Here is a 22,169-nt window from a genome sequence, read left to right on the forward strand (position 1 = left end):
TACAGGTGTATTTCTCCTGCAGAGAAAGAGAGCAAATAAGAAAAAGAGTGAAGAAGAAAGAGATATTTTGAGGTTTAATTAAAAGTGAAGAGTCACGCAAAGCAAACTCTTCGTTCTCCACCCTGGAGGCACACAGCGTGCCAGCGTGCATCTCTCCGGGCATCTCACGAGAGTTTGGAAAGAAAAGAGAGAAACATGGAGGGAGGGAAGACTGTCCTTTACCACTTTTCCAATGTAATGCTACTGAAAAAGTCACTTCTCATGCCATTTTACTCAAAAGTCTGGACTATTTTCAGTAGACAGCACCTGGAATGAACAGCCAGTTATTGAGGATATGGCATCCATCATTTTCTTCATAAAGAAAGCCCTCAGAGAACTGAGTCGCAAATTAAAATAAGCACATAAAAACACTATATTCGCCAAAACTAACATCCAGAAATCAAACCATCAGATCAGATCCTGCGAGGAAAAGAGAAGGCACGGGAGTTTCCAAATCGATTTATGATTTGGGTAAAAGTAAAACATCTCACTTTTCATTTTCTTTCTATCATTATGGCTGCAAAAAGTCAAATAAAATTAAAAATACTATAATAAAATATAAAGAAATAAAATATATTAAAATAAAAAAATAAGTAAATAAAATAAAAAATGAAAGAAGTAAATCAGAGTCAGAGTTTCTTTAATTTTCACCGCAATAAAAGTCAAATGATAAGAATAAAATAAATTAAAAGTAAATTAAATAAAAGGTAAGGTAATCATTACCACTGAAAAAAGTGATATAAAAAGGAAATAAATAAAAAGTAAATAAAGTAATTAAAATTAATAAATACATTTAAATAATAAATAAGCCAGCATTTCCATTAATTCCTGCAAAAAGTCAAATAATAATAATAATAATTAAAATATATAAAAACAAATAATATAAAAAACATAAAATAAATACTATAAACAAAAATCTAAAACACCTATCATGTTTAATTTGGCTGCAAAAAAGCAAAATAAAATCAAATCAAATAGTAAGTCAGTCTTTCCCTTAACTGCTTGGAGTTTGTAGCATTACTGCTGCAAAAAAAGTCAATAATCTGTAAATGACACTGTTGCATATGGCTCTTTCTTTCTCTCGCGCTCCCTCTCTCACTCACTCCATCTCTTTTGGGGAGTTATTTGGCAGTCTTTTGTTGGCCTGTTTAGTGAGAATGGTGACTGAGCTCTTTGGAGTCTGATTTCCACGCTCCATCTGTAGGTTCCATGAGCTCGGTCCGGGCAGCATTGAGGTCCCTGTCACCTGCCTGGCAGGGGGCGGGGGGGAGGTTGGCACAATGAAGGCTGGATGCAGGGTAATGGGGGCTCCACAGGGGAACAGCGGGGGGCCGCCCCCGAACCCTTCCTCCTCCACGGCCAGGGGGTTACAGAGGTGGAGGTGGTGGGGGTTGACGGCGAAAGAGCAATACGGAGAGAGTTAGGGGGAAAAAAAGAAGAAGAAGAGGGGGCAGATCGCTCAATGGCACCTGGGGGACTAGTTTAGTGACTAGTGAGGGGTGTGTGGGAATAGCGATCCTAGTTAAAGATGATTGTCAGTCACGGTCTTGTCCATCGTGTCCATTTACAGCATTGACGTACGCTAAACAGACACTTCTCGCTCAAATGTATAATTATGTGATTTTCCCAGGATTTTTAACTTCACTGACATGGGATTTCAACAAACAGCATCAAACATTGATTTAACATTAACATCAGAACGATACAGAAATTGAGAGAAATTGCATTGCATATTTCCCATAAAAAAAACTGGATTTTAATAACTTAAAATATCAAAGCATAAAAAAACCTGAAAAATAAACATGCAATTTCATTCATCTGAATAACCAAAAGCTTGACATCTCCAATAGGGAGATCAATAAATGTCAGAAAATTATTTTTAATCTGGAAAAGTGGGAAAACGTCGAGAGTAACAGACTCCTGAGTTGCTGTCCATTAGAATTTGAGCAGGACAGGAATCTCATACTGTGGCCACTTCCCACAGCATACCTGTCCCAATACACCACCAACCGCTTATCCCATCCATCCTCTCTCCCTCACGCTCATCTACTCTGCATCTCTTTGACTTTTGGACTGAGGTTTTGTCTTTCAGCGTCAAAATTGTGATTAAAACAATGAGTGATGTGTTGCACCAAGAAAAAGAGACTGATGAAGACCAAGAAAATACTGATGAAGCAAGACAAGTAACACCTGCAACACTTTATCTGCATAACACTAACAGTAAAGATATTATCCAAATGAAATAAATTTTAAAACTAAATGTAAAACAACAAAGAAAGCACTAGGGGTGTAAATATTTGCTCTAACAAAATAAATTATTACATTTCATGATTGTTTTTTTTTTTTTACTTAAAAAAATATACAAAGTGTAACTGGAGAGACCATCTAATGCCACAAGTTGAATGAGGACCTGAAAATAGTTTTATTGATTTAACTAAAATAATAAATCATTTTTATTATTAATTCATATCAAAATAGAATTCTTTAATCAATGCATTGAAATAAAATATATATATATAATTCTCACTCAAACATTTCTAATACATTTTACAAATAATTACAAAGAAACAGCAAGTAACACATTGAATTAAACTCAAAATGTTTAAGTAAAGGCTGAAATAATAACCTTGTTGTCTCCAGTAATCCTTGTTTTATTTACAACTTTGAAAATAATTTACATTTTACACATTGTTTTACTTTAATGTGACTTTAAGTATAAAAAGTATAAAAAAAATATAAGCTCAGCTATGTATATATATATATATATATATATATATATATATATATATATATATATATATATATATATATATAGGAAGAGTCTCCAGTATTGTTATTTGGTAAGTGTTAATTCCTCTCGCTCACACATCAGATTTATATTCCTCTCACACGCAGGACAAACCCCACAATCCTGCAGCCTGCCAGCTACACACTGTCAGGACCGGGGCTCGAACTTGGGTCTCTGATGCCAGAGTCTTAATTTCTACCGCTGAGCCACAGGAGGTAGTTGAACCCAATAGTCAGACGCCTTGTAAACTTAACTCAGAAGAGTTTATTCAACAAAAACAGCAAAAGGGAACAAAATATCCTTTGTATAGAGTTAGGTTACAAAACAGGAAAAACCTCAGACCAGAATGGGTCAAAAATAGTAAAATAGTCTCCAAAACAAAAACTCAGAGAAAAAACTGCAAAAAACTATTAACAGGAAAACAATTCAAAAATACTTTCAAAGAATAGATCTTAGAACTAGAGCAGACTTACGGCAGCAACTTGCTTAGGAACAATAATAACCAAGCAAAGATACAAAGAAAGTGATCAGCTTAAATAGGCAGCCCAGAATGAGAAACATGTGAAAACAATTACACTGATTACAAAAGGCACAATGTTGACGTGAGTGCACATTGGGGACCTCTAGTGGCCAAAATAACACATTGCAAAACAAAGGTTCTGACAGGACCCCTCCCTCTAGGAACGGCTCCTGACGTTCCCTCCAGGACAACTGGTCTTGCGAGCGTAAAATTCTTGCACTAGTTTGGGGTCTAAGATGTCCTTAGCAGGAACCCAGGAGCGCTCCTCGGGACCATAGCCTTCCCAGTCCACAAGATACTGCCGGGACCCACGTACTTGACGGACATCTAGTATTCTGTGGACTGTGTAAGCTGGCTGGCCCCCGATGATACGAGGAGGAGGAGGTCTTCCTGTCGCAAGAAAAGGAGAAGACAAAACAGGTTTTAACAGGGAGACATGAAAAGTTGGATTAATTTTCAAAGACTTAGGCAAGTACAATTGATAGGTAACAGGGTTCACTTTCCTGGCAATCCTGAAGGGGCCAATGAATCTCTGGGAAAGTTTGCGGGACTCCACACGCAAGGGAATGTTCTTAGTGGAGAGCCAGACTCTTTGGCCAGGGCGCAGAGTGGGGGCAGGTCTGCGTCTGCGATTAGCCTGGTGCTGGTATTGCTGAGAGGTCCTAAGGAGCTTGAGTCTGGCTTTTTTCCATGTCTGGCGGCAGCGTTTAACAAATTGATGAGCAGAGGGAACTGCAACCTCCACCTCTTGTTCAGGGAATAGTGGAGGGGTGTAACCAAACTGGCACTCGAAAGGGGACATGCCTGTTGCAGAGGAGCGAAGGGTATTGTGTGCGTATTCTGCCCACATGATGAATGAAGACCAAGAGGAAGGACTGTTAGCTGCCATACATCTCAGTGTAGTCTCAAGATCTTGGTTAAGCCGCTCAGTTTGTCCATTGGACTCTGGGTGAAACCCAGAAGACAGGCTCACTGTAGCCCCCAGAGATTGACAAAAAGCCCGCCAGAATCGGGAGGAAAACTGGGGTCCTCGATCAGAGACGATGTCTTGTGGAATTCCAAAGACTCTGAACACATGATTTATGACCAATTCAGCAGTTTGTTTTGCGGTGGGTAGTTTAGGCAGAGGAATAAATCTGGCGGCCTTGGAAAATCTATCTACTATGACCATGATAGTGGTGTTGCCTTGTGATAGTGGAAGACCAGTGATAAAATCCATGGAAAGATGGGACCAAGGTCTATGAGGTATGGGGAGAGGGTGCAATAGCCCTTGAGGAGAGCGGTGAGAGATTTTATTTTGGTTGCATGTGGGACATGCGTTCACAAATGTGGTCACATCCTCCTTGATAGTTGGCCACCAAAATCGTCTTTGGAGGAACTCAAGAGTGCGTGAGGTACCAGGATGACAAGTGAGACGAGAGGAGTGTCCCCACTGGAGGATCTGAGAGCGGACAGCTTTAGGGACAAACAGACAGTGGGTAGGCCCCCCTCCTGGGTCTGGTTCTCTGGCTTGGGCTTGTTTTACCGTATCTTCCAAATTCCACCTGATAGGGGCTAATATCTTGGAACTTGGGATAATTGGCGCAACACAATCTTCCTGTGGAGTTTTAACATATGCTCGGGACAAAGCATCAGGCTTTAGGTTCTTAGAGCCAGGGCGGTAGGACAAGATGAACTGGAATCTATTGAAAAATAAGGACCAACGTGCCTGGCGGGGGTTGAGTCGCTTTGCCTGCTGAATATATTCCAGATTTTTGTGGTCTGTCAGTACTTGGAATGGGTGTTTGGCCCCCTCAAGCCAATGTCTCCACTCTTCAAGCGCTAACTTGACGGCCAGTAGCTCTCGATCCCCTACATGATAGTTCCTTTCAGTAGGTGTAAGGCGGTGGGAAAGGAATGCACATGGATGCAGCTTGTTGTCCTCTCCTCTCTGGGATAATACAGCTCCAACCCCTACATCTGAAGCATCGACTTCCACGATGAATGGTCTATCTGGGTTAGGGAGAATGAGAATAGGTGCAGAGGTGAAATGTTTCTTAAGTTTGTTGAAAGCCAACTCTGCTTCAGGTCCCCAAGAAAAGCTGGTTGTGTTCCCCTTGGTGAGAGCAGATAAAGGAGCCGCCACAGTACTGAAGTTCCGGATGAATTTGCGATAAAAATTGGCAAAGCCAAGGAAACGCTGTACCTCTTTTACAGATGAGGGGGAGGGCCAATCCACAACAGCTTGAACCTTTTGAGGATCCATTTGTATTTGGCCAGGCTTGATGATGAACCCCAGGAACTGAACCTTGGTCACATGAAACTCACATTTCTCAGGTTTAACATAAAGATGGTTATCAAGAAGGCGTCTCAGAACCTTACTGACGTGTTTTACATGCTCTTGGAGGGAACTCGAGAAGATGAGGATATCGTCTAAATAAACAAAAACAAATTGGTTTAACATGTCTCTGAGAACATCATTGATGAGAGCTTGAAATACTGCGGGAGCATTAGTGAGGCCAAAGGGCATAACTAAATATTCATAGTGCCCAGTGGGCGTGTTGAAGGCAGTTTTCCACTCATCTCCTTGCCTAATGCGAACAAGATGGTAGGCATTGCGCAAGTCAAGCTTAGTGAAGATGGAGGCTTCTTGCAGCATTTCAAATGCAGTTGTCATTAGTGGCAAGGGATAGCGGTTTCGAATGGTTATCTTATTTAGGCCCCTGTAATCAATACATGGTCGAAGTCCGCCATCCTTTTTCCCAACAAAAAAGAATCCAGCTCCAGCAGGGGAAGTGGATGGTTGGATGATGCCTGCCACAAGAGCTTCATTAATGTATCTGTCCATAGCAGTTCGTTCAGGGGGAGACAAAGAGAATATACGACCTCTGGGGGGACAGGTACCCGGGAGTAGCTCAATAGCGCAGTCATAAGGCCGATGAGGTGGTAAGGAGGTGGCCTTCCTTTTACTGAAGACTGCTTTGAGGTGGTGGTATGGAGCAGGGACTTGAGACAGATCTATGGTTTCTTGGGACTCGAGAATAAGGTCAGGGGGATTCTGGGCCAAGCATTTAGTCTGACAGGTGGGACCCCAACCTAGAACAGTGCCAGTCGACCAGTCAACGTGTGGATTATGCTGGAGAAGCCATGGGTGACCGAGGATAACAGGGAACTCTGGAGACTGTATAAGGTGAAAGCACATTCTCTCCTCGTGCTGGTAAGTGGTGAGACCAAGGAGAGAGGTGAGGTGGGTTACTTTCCCGGGAGACAATGGTCTTCCATCCAAGGCTGTCACAGTTAGGGGTGCAGGAAGAGAATAAGTAGAGATCTGAAGACTCTTAGCAAGAGAAACATCCATGAAATTCCCGGCAGCGCCAGAATCAATCAATGCCTCTAGTTGGTGTTTTTGTCCTCTCCAAGTGAGTGTGATTGGAAGGAACAGCCCAGAGTTGGAAGGTGAAGTGGTGCGTGTAACTCCCGTCACAGTCCTTCCTTGCCTGTACGGGACTGGGCGTTTCCCGAAAGCTCGGGGCAGGTGGAGCGAAAATGACCATACAATCCACAATAAAGACAACAACGCTCTCTCATACGACGGTCTCGTTCCGAGGGGGAAAGTCTAGCCCTACCCAATTGCATGGGTTCCGAAGAATCTTGGGGCACCGGTGGCATTTGAGCAAGAGCTGGACTGGCAGACCATGAGGAAACAGATGGGCGATTCCGGCTTCTCTCTCTCAGGCGATTATCCAGTCGGATTGCTTGATCCATGAGGGTTTCCAGATCAACAGCAGGTTCTCTGGTAGCCAGATCATCCTTGATTGCCTCTGACAGACCATTCAGGAAACACACCATGAGGGCCTCATTGTTCCAACCACTCCCTGCTGCAACGGTCCGAAACTGAATGGCATACTCAGCTGCACTGCCATTACCTTGACGGAGGGTGAGAAGTCTCTTTGAGGCTTGTCGGCCACTGAAGGGGTGATCGAAGACTCGCTTGAACTCCTTTTCGAATGCGGAATAACTTGTACAGAAGGGGGCTTGTGCCTTCCAGACCGCAGTTGCCCAAGAAAGAGCTTTGCCAGAAAGGAGGGTGATGACGTATGCAATCTTGGCTCGATCTGAGGGGAAGGACGATGGTTGTAGTTCAAACGTGAGAGAGCATTGAGTCAGGAACCCATCACATGCACTAGGGTCACCTGAGAAATGTTGTGGTGGAGGTAGGCGGGGTTCACTTAGAGGAGAGAGCACTCGAGAATCTGGAAGGGGTACAGAGGCAGCAGGAGAAGCAGTAACTGAGGCAGAGGGCAGCCGGTCAAAGATCTGACGGACCGAAGTCATGAGATCAGACAGCAACTGGGAGTGTCTAGCCATCAAAGTCTCCTGCTGAGCTAGTGCTGACTCATGGCGTTGGACTGTGGACTCATACTGAGCAGCTGTGGCAAGGAGTTCTTGAGGATTTGGCGCCTCTGGGTTCATAATGTGGCTTGGTTATTCTGTCAGGACCGGGGCTCGAACTTGGGTCTCTGATGCCAGAGTCTTAATTTCTACCGCTGAGCCACAGGAGGTAGTTGAACCCAATAGTCAGACGCCTTGTAAACTTAACTCAGAAGAGTTTATTCAACAAAAACAGCAAAAGGGAACAAAATATCCTTTGTATAGAGTTAGGTTACAAAACAGGAAAAACCTCAGACCAGAATGGGTCAAAAATAGTAAAATAGTCTCCAAAACAAAAACTCAGAGAAAAAACTGCAAAAACTATTAACAGGAAAACAATTCAAAAATACTTTCAAAGAATAGATCTTAGAACTAGAGCAGACTTACGGCAGCAACTTGCTTAGGAACAATAATAACCAAGCAAAGATACAAAGAAAGTGATCAGCTTAAATAGGCAGCCCAGAATGAGAAACATGTGAAAACAATTACACTGATTACAAAAGGCACAATGTTGACGTGAGTGCACATTGGGGACCTCTAGTGGCCAAAATAACACATTGCAAAACAAAGGTTCTGACACACACAGCATTTATCAGTGCACTCGAGAAAATAGAGAGAGAGAGAGAGAGAGAGAGAGAGATGAGCGCTCTGCTGAATGAACTCCGTAGCATTTGGATGGACGTTAAAGGGGTTGTGGTGAATTCCGAGCATAATCACAGAGAAACAAGAGAAGGCTGAAAAACAGAAGCCAAAATGACGCAAAGCAAATGCAGCTTTGTGCAAAACTCCAAGAGAGCTGGTTGACTTTAAAATGATGGATTTGGAAACCTAGAAGAAAGCTATTGCTCAAAGGTCGCTAGAGACTTGATTGAGTTCTCAGTAATGTTTCATTTAAAGGGATCCTCCACCCAAATACAAAATTCTAACATCATTTATTCACCCTCATGTCATTTCAAACATCCCTTCTTCTGCGGAACACAAAATAAGACATTCTGAAGAACGCTGGGAACCAAGCAACATTTGAACCCATTACAGACAAAATATCTTATTTTATGTTCCACAGATGAAAGTCATATGAGCTTGAAACAACCTGAGGGTGAGTAAATGATGACAGCTTTTGTGTTTTTGGGTGACTTATCGCTTTAAGGATCAACTTTGTCTCCATTTACTGACATAGACGAAGAACATCGAGAAATAAAATAAATCCGATTATATTTGATGAGAAACATTTGCATTCATGCAGATTTTTTTTTGTTCAAATCTGAGCACAGTACGAAACATTCTGAGGTCTCTTCTGCAACACGTGAGATTACTTAAGTGTTTTTCCTCAGGAGAAACATCTGGGAACCTGGAAACTCCATTTGCTGAAGCCACTGAGATTTGAAAGCCATCTTTTGTGATTTTTCTTCTGGAAAGTCAGGTTGGCAACTCTAACACAACACACACTGTGACACGCAAAAACAAAGAGAGCAGATAAAGTGAAAGTAAACACAGGGATGCTGGAGCGAGAGCACCAGAGTCCACAGATGACCATCTGGGCAGTTTATAGCTCCTGGTAGGGGAGAGTCTTCTCCTCAGGGGCTGTTAAATGGCTGGGTAATTGAGCTTGTGACATGTGTTCCCCAAACAAAACAAAAGCGAGAAGAGACAAATGAAGCATTTATTTGCAGCGTGGAGGAGTGCTGGCCCTTTCAGCCCGCGCCCCAGCCAGCCACTGGTGAGTGAATTAAAGAGTATATAGAATCCCAGCAGATGTAGAGAGAAGAATGGTTAACGGAACGATCACGACTCCATCTGGGGTTGGCATTTTGTTAAGAGGGAGGAGCAGGGAGTCACTCAACTCGCTCAAGAGCCACGACCCCAGCAGCTGCCCCGAGAGAAACCGAGCGAGAGAGAAAGAGTGGTACACGAAGAAAGAGAGAGACAAAGAGGAGAAAAGATCATTTTCAACCTTGCAGGTGGACTACAATGCGACTGGACATTTTGGACACACTTTTGGACAGCATCTTCCTATATACATATATACATGCCTAACCAACTGCCAAATGTGACCATGGTACTGATACTATCAGGGGCTGTGTGGGTGCAAATGAGTCACATGCACCCTCCAAAAGTTATAAAACCTAAATCAAAATGCCATGAAATTGCTCATATATCATATTTATCACAATACGATAAATCAATATATCAATATACACTTCTAATCAAAAGTTTGGGGTTGGTAAGTGTTTAATAATGTTAGCCTCTTACGCTCACCAAAGCTCCATCTATTTGATAAAAAATTCAGTAAAACCACTAAAAATCTTTATTACAATTACAAAACATTATTACAATTTAAATACCTGCTTTTTATTTTAACACAATTTAAAATGCAATTTATTCACCTGATGCAAAGCTGAATTTTCAGCATCATCAATCCAGTCTTCAGGGTCACATGATCCTTCACAAATCATTCTAATATGCTTATTTGATCCTCAAGAAACATTAAAAAAAAATTAAAACTGATATTCTTAAGCATTACAAATGCCTTCACTGTAAAATTTAAGGTGTCCTTGCTGAATAAAAGTATTTATTTTGTAAAAAAAAAAATAATAATAATAATAAAATTACATATATATATATATATATATAATCGTACTGACCCAAAACAGTAGTGTAATTAATAAATAAAAAGTATAAAAGTAAAATAAACTGAATGATGGTTTAAAAGAGGACATTGAGTTCAAAACTGTTGTTATGGGTGTTAAAAAGAAATAAATTAAGATCCATTTTTGGAGACCGACACAAGGACCATAAAGAAGAGATGCTGAGGCATTATGGGTTCCCTGCATGCTTTGCTCATTATCATGTCTGAACAGTACAGCGGTGCCTGTTGCAGCATGGAATCGCTCTAAACAACGGGACAAAGCCAAAACGCAGAACCCACGCAGCGATCACACCACGGGAACACACACCACATGCTCCAAAATATATGAGTGCTCATTACATTGACATCACGTTATATTCATGTTCTTGACTCATGCTTTCCTACCAAGCATGCGCATATTGAGTAAGCCATTACTGTGACAAGTGGGTCACATGCTAAGCCGACAAAATAACATAAAAAATAAATCAATAAATCCTGTGACATTTGCAGTTACAATCCACAAGTGTAGATCTCACCTCTCATCATAAAAATAGTCACTTCTACCTCTAAAGAACTAAACCTCATTACACTGCATAAAATGCCTGTTATAAATGTATAAATAAAATTTACAAATAATTGAATAATTTAAAGATGTTGTTTAAATTAAAAAGAAAAAGATAATATATATAAAAAAATACTTTCATTCAATATGATCTTATTTATTATGCAATTTTTCTTCTCATGTAATTTTTTTTTAATATATATATATATATATATATATATATATATATATATATATATATATATATATATATTTTTTTTTTTTTTTTTTTTTTTTTTTTTTTTTACTGGAAAAGAAAGAAATTTACAGATTTGTTACATCTCTGAATTTTGATGAATCCTCATTTCTGGATGATCTCTTCTATGTTTCAGTGGAAACTGATGCTCGGTAATACATATAAAGTTCTTGAAACACCTAAAACCTATAATGAAACCATTTAAACCCAGTTCTCCTTTGTCTTCTTCAGTTTCAAAGCATTTATTGGCCATCATAGAGAGTCTGTTACCTGTCACGCTGAACAAACACATTATCTTAACCCTCACTTCCAACAGAGAGGGAGTTAGCACAGCCACTGACCCAGGACTCCCCCTTGACCCTGCCCAGCCACAGCTTACCTTCTCTGGGGTACCAATAAGAGTCTGACAGCCTCATACAAAGCCCTGACTCAGACACACAAATATATTCAGATTCAACAGGAACCTGGAAACCACACTATACATCTTGCAACTCAGCAGCTAAAATGCACCACATCCTTAAAAATGGAGCCAAAAAAGAGTTCTACAGCTTAATGCCAAGAGAAACCAATTTTAAATTTTAAATCTATTAACTGATGGCATTCACATTAAATGTTTTAAACTACCAAAAAAAAAACATTGAATTAGCATGACTTAATTCTTCATTTGAATACAGTTTTTTGTTTGACCTACAGCACTTCTATGAAACATTGAAGAACCTTCAATTCTAATGTTATAAGGCTATGCTGAAGTATTAATTTTCCATCATGAAACATGAAATTCACAAACCTACACAACTAATCATGAAATGGATAGAAGGCACTAAGACAGTGTTTCCTTGCAAATTTTACTCATAAAAATCACAAGAGTTGGAACACGTTTGAAGTTCCAATTGATGCCAACAGTAAGCCTTCTCTAAATCCTCCAAAACCAAATTATTTCTGTCTGAAACAAATCATAAATTGCATGTTTGAGTTGGAAATTATGATTCTGTTTGTCTAAGTTGAATGTAGTAGAGAAAGCGAGCTAACAATGGTCTACTGTAGAAGCTGGATGCCATGAGGCTCCAGAACAACTATATAGAGAGTGAAAGTTATGATTTTAGTAGGCTACTGTTTCTGCTGTAATTTCTCTCTCTCTCTCTCTCTCTCTCTCTCTCTCTCTCTCTCTCTCTCACCAACATATTTTGGCAGTTAAGAAGTGAAGTTCCTTAAGTTAAGTGATTGACAACGGCGTCTAGCTCTTCTCAATTAACTGCCTCATTGTGAGTCTTTATGGCAAGGCCCCTGAAACCCTCGACCTCTCCTTTCCCCTCCTTTTCATCGCTCCTTTGCCAGAGTTTCACTCACTCAAACACTTGCAAGAAAACAGAGCGCTCTATTCGGTGAGGATCCCCTATTCTCATTGACCTTCTATTGCCCACTTTTTCTTTTGGACGCTTCAAACTGTCTTTGAGAAGAGAGGAGTGGAAGAGGAGTCCATCACTCGCTAGGGGCTGGTCCGGGTTTGACCCCGCACCCCCCACTTCAAAGATGGTTTGCATTCATTAATTGTTCTTTGAATTAATATTTAAGGATCACAATGCTGGTGCCAGCATATAAAGCCGACCTAATGAAGCATACAGGCGGCATTCACTTGGAGATAAGCTCAGTGCGACCGTGTGCATGTGTGTTTTCTTCCTTTGCGTCTTTGAAATCGAATGGAATGACATCATTTGGAAATGACGCATGGTCTAGGCCGCTTCTGAGAACGTCACACATCTTTATCACCTCCCTAAAGACTCGATTGTCGTTCGGATAACTTGTGCTATCCGTAACCTCGATAAACTTGCACTGTGTTTAACGAGAGAAGGAAAGAGAAGGGCGAAGATTGTTAGGTTTCAAGGAACAGCTGAATAAAAGGCAGATGATTGCTCATCTCCATTCCCGCAGGGCCCCGGAATCATGACTGAGGAACATTCCAGAAGAGAGAAGAGCCCTTGTTTATTGATCAGAGAGACAGACCTCATAAAACATACAAGACTAGACCCCCAAGAGCCAGATTGGGCTAGAGTTTCCCAATTGTGGTCTAAATTTGGATGAGTACATCTGGCTTTACTGCTCAGAGTACATTTGCGGTCGCGAAAAAAAATAAATTGTCCCCAACATATCTGTTTATTATTGTGTGACACCAGCTGTCTGTATTTGCAGAGCATCTTTTCCTTTCTCTCCCCCCTTTTCTATTGAGCGAGTATCCACTCAGCAAAGCAGGCAAAAGCCCTATTTTATTTACACAAACAAAGTCCTCCTTGCTCTCTTGGACAAAGGCAGCTGAATCTTTCATGTGTTGTCATTGCTTGATTCTCTCTGTCCTCCTGGCTATTGGCCTGCCGGGAGACAATGAGCCCAGGAGAAAAGCAGCAGATTGTTGGAATGCAGCTCAATGAAACTAATTATTACATGTTGACTGCGTTCACCATGGCACGTCTGAAAGCACTAAGCTCATTCAATTGGCCTCCACGGGACTCCCTTTCAAAAAAACTTGATCCCTTTGACTGTTTGTATTTCTGAGTTTTCTTTTTCGCCTGCCGTGAATGAGAATCTGTGAGAGAGGGGCCGTGGCTCTTTGATGACTTTAGTTACTTTTAATTAGCTAAATGAGGCTCGAGGATTGTCAGTTTTCCCAAAGTTAATGGTATAGGAAAAAGGAGGGGATGTGGGATAAGTTTTATCGATTCACAGAGAATGATTCCAGGCACTAGAACGATCCCTTGCCGTTCTTAAAACTTTCTTTGAAAAGTTTTAGCTTTGTTCCAGCAAATGAAGTACAGATATAAGAATAGACATAAATATATATTGCTGTTATTTTCATTTAAACATTATCTTTCAACCTAAACAGGAGAAAAGCCTGCATTGATCCAATTATTTTACATAGAAAAAAAAATTTAAATCTCTAAACCAATCCATATACATTAATTTATACCAATAAAACCAATTTTAAGTTTAAGATTTTACAGTTTAGTGGAAAATAAAAGCTGATGAAAAACATAATTTCATATAAATTATCACTTTTTATTTGATTAAAAAACTTAGAAAAATCACAAATACTACCAGAAAACAAATCTACCTTTTTGTTCGGAGCTTCCTCAGCAAACAGTTTTTGAGAAACATCTTTTGGGGTGTTTGCTTATTTCAGTATTAGTAAGCAATGGTCCTCTACACTGGCTTTTCCCAGACAAATAAATCTGAAGGGGCCTTTGCTTTGATCTCATTCTCAAGCCTTAAAGGGGCCCAACAATAGGTTTTGAAGGAGCAGGGGCCCAGAGCCAACACACCCCTCTTACCCGACAACTATAGACTCAGCAAACACATACTTAATCAATATTTGGCTAGAGAACACCCTCTTGATTCTGAAAACACCCTTTTGAGATTTTAACTGAGCACCGAATAGGAAAAAACAACAACTCCCACAAGCAGGGAGGAGAGAGTGAAATACAGCCAGCGCAGAATCAGCCCACTGCAAACAAACGAACGAGAGTGAATGGAGAGAGGAGAAGTTTATAGTGCGTCAAAGGAGATCAGGACTCATTGAGTTTTATGATGTAGACACATCTACATGTGAATAAAAGCCAGAGGTGATGGATCCTTCTAGGAAAACAAAAACATTAACCGGGCTTTGAAAAGGCTGTTTTCCTTTCTCCTTTCCCCTTGCGCTTCCTTTCTTTCATTCACTGTTTTGTTCTTTCTTTCTTTCTTTTTCTTTTTTTTATGCAGATATAGACATCTAAGTTATTCTGTTGCAAGTCCAGGTTTAAAAGTACACAAATACAACATAAAATCCATCTAATGCTTTAGGCCTAAAAATGTGATGGAAAATATTTGTGGGACATTGATCAAAAATAACTCATCAATAACTTCTAATAAGATCTGTTTCCTTCCATTTGACTCACAATCATTTCTGCCAAAAAAATCAGAAATAATTTCAGTGATCAACTTCTATGAATTACATCCTATCCTTGAGTTCTGTATTATTGGAATGAATAAATATGGGGATTATTACTATTTATCATTTGGTGTATATTGCTAAATGTTGACGTCAATGTGGGCTTATGGATTCATGTTCTCATTTCTTAGCTTGTTTTCATTATTTTAAAAAAATATCCTCTACAAACTGTAGTCTTGAATATTAACTAGACATTGTTCTCACTGAATGAAAACTAAGCCATGATGAATTTTGCTTGCACTCGTTTAAAAGCTCAATGACCATCACACAACTATTAACAATGACAGCAAAACAGCACAAAAAAGTCAGCAAATAGCAGAACATTTTGCAACACCATAATGCAATCATGCTGAAATGCATGTTAGGAGCTTGCAACAAACACTCATCAAGACAGCGAGATTTCTCAATGTGAAACTCACTATGTTTATCTATGATTTAAAAAGCCCCATATTCCTGATAAAACTATACTTTTTTTATGTTACCTGAAGTTCATGTAAATGGCAAAAGTATGCTAAATAACAAGGTAGAACAAATACATGTTTTACATCATAGCTAGCATATGTATAAGTTCAAAAGCAAATACGATGTAGTTATATCAGTGTCTGAGCTGAAACAATGAACAATCCTAAATTAATCTAGCTCTACAATGTGGGGCTGAACTAATGGCAACCCATTTTGAGTTTACTCAAGTTTTTTTTTTTTTTTTTTTTTTTTTTAACACAGCAAGCCTTTTGCAATGTTGTGCGTTTCAAAAGTTCATATCAATCAGCCATCTCCGAACAACAACATATCGACAGTCGTTTGTTAAACTAATTACCAACTGATCTGTATTCGTGATGGCGGTGCTGGAGAAGAGAGAAGGAAAAGGGCAGTGAGGAATGAATGCGCGCCCCGGGCGGAGAGGAAGGGGGCGGGTTTTTGTCCTGAGATGAAAGTGGAGACGAATAAAGGGCTCGATTTAATCTACTAGAAAAGGTTTTCATTGCAATGACTGAGTATAATGTGCGCCAATTGTAGCGCGGCCCATGACGCGGGGTGATCCGGCTAGCGCGCTCACAGCTCAGTGTTTCTCTCTCCACTTCACATCCAGAACAAACTCCTCTGCGCAAGAATTTCAGCCCGGTGGGGGTTAAAAAAAACGCGCTGCCTGTATCAATTTCCAACTTAATACATACAATTCAAATGGGAAAATGGGTACTGCCTCGATGCTATCTGCTGCCTGGATGTTAAAAATGTTCGTGATATTTTGTTTTTTTAACTTTTGAGTGTCAGTAATTACATTTTTACGAAAAATTTACTAACTTTAGCGTATAAACTGTTCAACGATTTTCGCGGGCTAATCGTCTCTTGCAACACTTGGCCTAATGTAAGCTATGTTAGCTGTAGCTATTAACATATCGCATTTTAGAGAAGAAAAGTTTTAAGTACAAAAAAATTATGATATAACGGTATATATATATATATACTCGTGCTAAGGCGGCAACTTTGTTGCTATGGTTACCTCTGCAGGTGAACGTGGCTCATGGGTAAATTTGTGATTGAAACGTTTATACAGCATATTCATAAAAACAAATAACAGACTGATTTGAAACGTCAGTCTTTTGTTTGGACTTTCCTTTATGAAAATGTTAACGAAAATATAAGGCTGTAAATATTTTGATATTTATAAAACTTCAAATAATCAAAAAAGTAGTTCCATAAATCCAAATATTTAAATGAGACACTTTATTTTTAATGGTCTCGAAAATCCATATAGCCACTACAATCAACAGTTGTTAATTCTTAAATAAACTTAACCGTTAAAACATCTTAAAATTAAATACTACCTCCAAATATTGTTGACGTCGTTTTGGGAGGCTAAAGTGAAAATTCCAAGACACGATCTAGCTAAAAATGGACACATTATTCAAGCCTCGAAATTTATACTTCTGATTCGGGACCACGGTCATTCGTGAATAATTCATCTCTCATTGCCCGTCCATAATGTCCTCTCTGCGTCTTTTGTTAGACCGTTTTTTCTTCCTTTATTTCCAAATTTTGAAAAGCTTGGAGTCTTTTGTCAGGACCAAGCTACTGCTAGGCCGAGCTTTGTCCTGGGGAAACTGAAGCGTGAGTCTCATGGACTCTTTCGCTTTTGTTTCCCAAGTTCATCCTCAAGTGTCCGATTGTGCACCGCAGGAGCGTCTTTTAGTGAACGCTATTCTTGGACAAATGTTTGATTTACTGATTCGGCCAGTTTCACGAACGTTGTTTTAGGAGGTTAATCTCTGATGCTCCTCAATTCAGTTTCAATAAGTTTAAGGAAAGACACAGAAAAACGCTATATAAAGACGTGGGCCATTTTTACTATCAGTCTATTTTGCATTTGGTGGCATTAATAGCGCTTTTGGCATTAATAGCGCTTTTCTGACATTTCATTTACGAAATTTCTGACGTAGGCCTATAATCTACATATTTTTCCACAAATTTTCTTAACAGAACAAACATTCGCTTTCAGTATTAAACATGTATTATTATTATTATTATTATTATTCCTGCTGTTGTTATTGTTAAGAATGCATTTATGACCTACACATATATAGGCCTAAATATTTTCTATCTAGGCTATAATAAAACTTTTGTAGATCTGCTACCTGTAAACTCATTGTGCTCATCTCAATCCGCGTAAAAAAAAAAGATCAAACTCGTCAGAACTTACATCTGTCACCGAGAATCCCGTCGATGCTGTGTTTGGCTCTTCTTTCATTTTCTTCGATCTCCCTTTTTTCCACTTCATCATCATCTTCATCTTCATCTCCGTTTCCACCGAATTTACAGCGCAGCATGCGGCTGATTGAACTCACTGCGGACAGACATGGAAAGCTTCATCAAATGACATCAGAACTGCACTTGTTGTGTGTTTAAACAATTGAAAATGTGCAAGCATAACATTTCAGTCCGTAACCACGAGGCATTTAAAACGTTCTTCTATTAAATATATACAGGCCTATACTGTCCACCACAATGATACTTAGTATGCATGTGTGTTTCTAGTTAAAGACTGGTATCCAATGTTCACACGCTGTGATTTGTTACAGTTTTAATAGTTCTAAGATGTTATAATATTCCATTCTGTTACTGTGATGTTCATTTAATTATTATTATTGTAATAATATTTTTTTTTTCTTTTTTACATGTATACTAAGCTTTGGTAATATTGTATCATTTACAGTCATGCCAATGAAGCAATTTTGAATTGAATATATATATATACACGCACACAAACATATATATATATATATATATATATATATATATATATATATATATATATATATATATAGGAGTGCTTAAGTCACAAGCCACCTCTGTTTCCCCCCAAGCAACAGGTGTTGGAGGCAATATCTTAAAAACAAAAACTAAACTGCACACATTGACAGATAAAGTTTTGTAGGCCTACCTGAGGGCACGTTATTTCGATCGCAGATCCCATCTTTCAGAAGTTTATCCCGCATCTCCCAGCTGAACATCCCTGGATTCTCTCTCTTGTATTCTTCGATTTTCTTTTCCAAATCGGGAGTTGTGCTCTGCTTTCATTACAATGGTTACATAATAATTTATATATTTCACTTTATGATAACTTTCAAAATATCTAGAAACGATTATAATAAGAATGTATACAGATAAATACAAAATATTATGTTTATTTCATTTCAGTCATAAGATGTGTTAAATGAGGCAAAAATATATGTGTAAAAATCTCTTAAAAATAAGAGTTTCACAGACTGATGCCATGGAAGGACTTTTATTTTCTAATTATTTAAGAAACATCTATGCATTAGTGCTTTTAGAGACAAATGGACTGATGTGAAAACTTAAAATAATTGTTTTCAGATAATAAAAATAATAGATAAAATAATTCTAAACAATGGAAACTGTTTATTGTAGACATTATTTGCTGAACGTGTGTACACGCTTAAAAAACTGTGGGCATAATAAGTTAGTCGTGAAGTTAAACACCTTTTATTTACAAAACTCCATACGAATGAACTTTCTAATAAATTCTATAATACAATTCAATTCTAGTAGTGCATGAAGTGGCCTCGGTGATGTCCTACCTTGGGTTTGCTGCCACCAATAGCACCGGGCCGAATGGATCCCGTCTCCTGGTACCTGCATAAAATTTTGGACACGCATCCGTGCGACACGCGCAGCTGTCGGGAGATGACGCACGGTCGTATCCCGTGATGGGCCATCTCCACTATCTTGTGCCGGATGTGATTGGGCAGAGGGCGTCCGTTTATGAAGACTCCACCGAGCTGGTTCACGCGGCCCTGACCTAACGGCGTGGAGACTGAAGTAGAAAGGGGAAAGGGTAGTGTCAATGACTGACGACGATTTCCTTGTGCTAAAGTGAAAATATATTTTGAAAAGAAAGATATATAACCGCACACTCACTTTTAAGTTTACGGTGCCATAAACTTAACTGAGTTTGCAAAGTCCTCCACACCCCCCCCCCCCCCCCCCCCCCCAGCTTGCATCTCTAATAGTTGTGCATTTGCTTTAAGTTTCGTTAAAAGTGAAAATATATTCAAGAAAGAATGACAGCTGTATGTTCTTTACAACACAAAAACAATAAAACTAATACTAACAATAATAAATGATAACTATTTATTTAAATAGCCTACTACAACTACTACAATGTTTTTTCATTAGACCAAAAATATCGAATTTTTAATCATTTGCAAAAATTCTACTTGTTGACAGAACACTTTTTATATTACATATTTGTAGACTATTTAAATTTTTATAAAATAAGTAACATTGGAATTATAAGGTTCTATCTGCATTCCGAGTAGTTTTGAGATATTGGGTTTCAAAGTTTTTGTCTTCCATTCGACTGTGTAGATAGAACCTTATTGTTTTTTTTCTGTTGTTTTTGTTTTGTACACAACATTAAAAATCTATCACATAATGTAAATACGTTGACACAGAATAAGAATATGTGAATAACTAAATTTTGACAAAAATGTCAGATAGAACATTATAATTCCAAGGGGACTATATTGGCTAACAGAAAAGTTTTGTTTTACAAAATGCTAGATTAGCATTAAATAAGCTTCACTAAATCAGAATACATGTTTCATTATTTAGAAACATTAAAATATAATTTAAAAAAACATGTTCATGTTGTTTTGTTTTGATTCAGATTGAAATAGTAAAGGCATTCCAAGTGATTGGGAGCTAGCCTTTAATTTTTCACATCACAAAATAATTAAACCTAGGTTTTCACTGCTTGTTAACTTTATTTTTTATAATAAAATTTTTATATTTTCAATGCCATTTCCTTTCTCCATTTAGATTGTTGACATTCAATAGACCAAATATGTCTTATACAGAATCCACATGTTGAATTAATCTAAGTTCAGTCTGTTGCAGCCTGATCTCACGGCAATTCGTATAGCTATATTTTACAAAATCGTACGAATTCGTACAAATTAGCCACTTCGTAAAATACGTACGAATTGGTCATGAGATAGCGTTGGCTGTTCCGTGGTAACCACAGATGCTAACACCTTACCCTCCAAGGAATAGCCTCCTCTCGGGTAGTTTTGGGGTGGTGTGGGGCGCATCATCCTGGAAATGCCCCCCGCTAATGCGGTCATATCTCCTCTGCAAGATAGAAACGTGTGCACGGAACACTTGATGAAAAACCTGAAGTTATCCAAAAGAGAAGCGCTGATCGTCAAGTGTCTGCTAAAGTATGAAGTCTTCAGCTGAAAACGAAAAGTCAACTTCAAAAGTCAATCCTCGGAAGTTAATCACGGATGCCCAGGGTTTCAATCGTGGTTCATCTCAACGCAGTTTGGAAGATAAAACTCTCTGAGCTTCGTTCCGTTGTTGTTGACACACTTGTTGTTGAGAATTGGAACAGTGATCAGTGGCGAAACATTTTATCAGTTGTTGAGTTGTTGGCTCCTTCTACGCATCGACGACTGTGATTGGTCAAGGAGGGAGGGTCTAAAGACTTGAGAAGGCATTCTGATTGGTCCAAATACTTAAACTTTCTTGTGACCTCGGGAGTTCAAGGGGATGTGTCACCGATAACACCCTCGGACATTAACGGTGATGCAGAGAACAATCTGGAAGAAAATACTGAAGTTTTCTTCAAGTGACTGAAAACATTTGAGTTTTGTTCAGTGCAGTGGACTGGGGATTTGGATGTCTTGTTTATCAGTGATTCCTTATTAAACTCATACATGGGCAATATAGGTCTATATGAAGTGCCAGATAAAGGTAGACATTCAAAATGTCCTGGGACGACTGGGGAAGCTTCCAGGAACTGCATTTTGCCCACCTATAGCTATTGGTATTGAACATGCTCTCCAAACTCTAACTTTCAAGTAAAAACCCAAAAGCTGCACAGTACAGAGGTATTTATTGTATGTATGTGGACAGTAGAGTCTCTACAGAATGAAAGGAGCAGCTCGCGGGGGTCTCAGCAGGGTATGACGCCGAGAGTGCCGTAAAAGCTGTCTGCGGAGACGAATACAATTGTGAAGAAGCGTTATTTATAACGCAGAGACATTCAATATAGTCATCCATCCCACTCATTCTCTTGCATTACTCCGCTTTTCTCCCTCACTCTCTCCATCTCACATTCAGATGCTCCTCCTCAGTTCCCCGCAGTTACTGAAGTTCCTTTTCTTTGAAGGAACTCATTGAGAAAGTCACGTCAGTCAAACGGCCCACGTTCATTCCGAGAGAACCCTGTTCAATCAAACAGCAAAACTGTTCACCCAGAAGAACGCATTGTGAACATATAAAATTAGTTCAAATGCATTATAAAATCATTTTTAAAAAATCTGAATTTAATACGAGAATGTCCTCGTCCGCTTTTGTCTGATCTCTTAATATGACAAATACACGCTGGCTGTCATCTATCAACCCAAAGACGTCGACAGTTCAATCAGGGGGTAAAGTGTCCCTCCGGTCCTCTGGGATGTGGGCATTATCGCATTGCTGTGCTC

At 39.2% G+C, this 22,169-nt stretch overlaps 1 pseudogene; it reads right to left on the reverse strand.

The window, feature by feature from the left end:
* LOC113084024 (paired box protein Pax-3-like) overlaps window positions 1-21,080 on the reverse strand; it is a 32,136-nt pseudogene extending 11,056 nt beyond the window's left edge.
* Window positions 21,081-22,169: the final 1,089 nt, after the last annotated feature.

This window comes from Carassius auratus, unplaced genomic scaffold (genome assembly GCF_003368295.1).
Source record: "Carassius auratus strain Wakin unplaced genomic scaffold, ASM336829v1 scaf_tig00039552, whole genome shotgun sequence".
In the NCBI taxonomy this organism is placed as follows: Eukaryota; Metazoa; Chordata; class Actinopteri; order Cypriniformes; family Cyprinidae; genus Carassius; species Carassius auratus.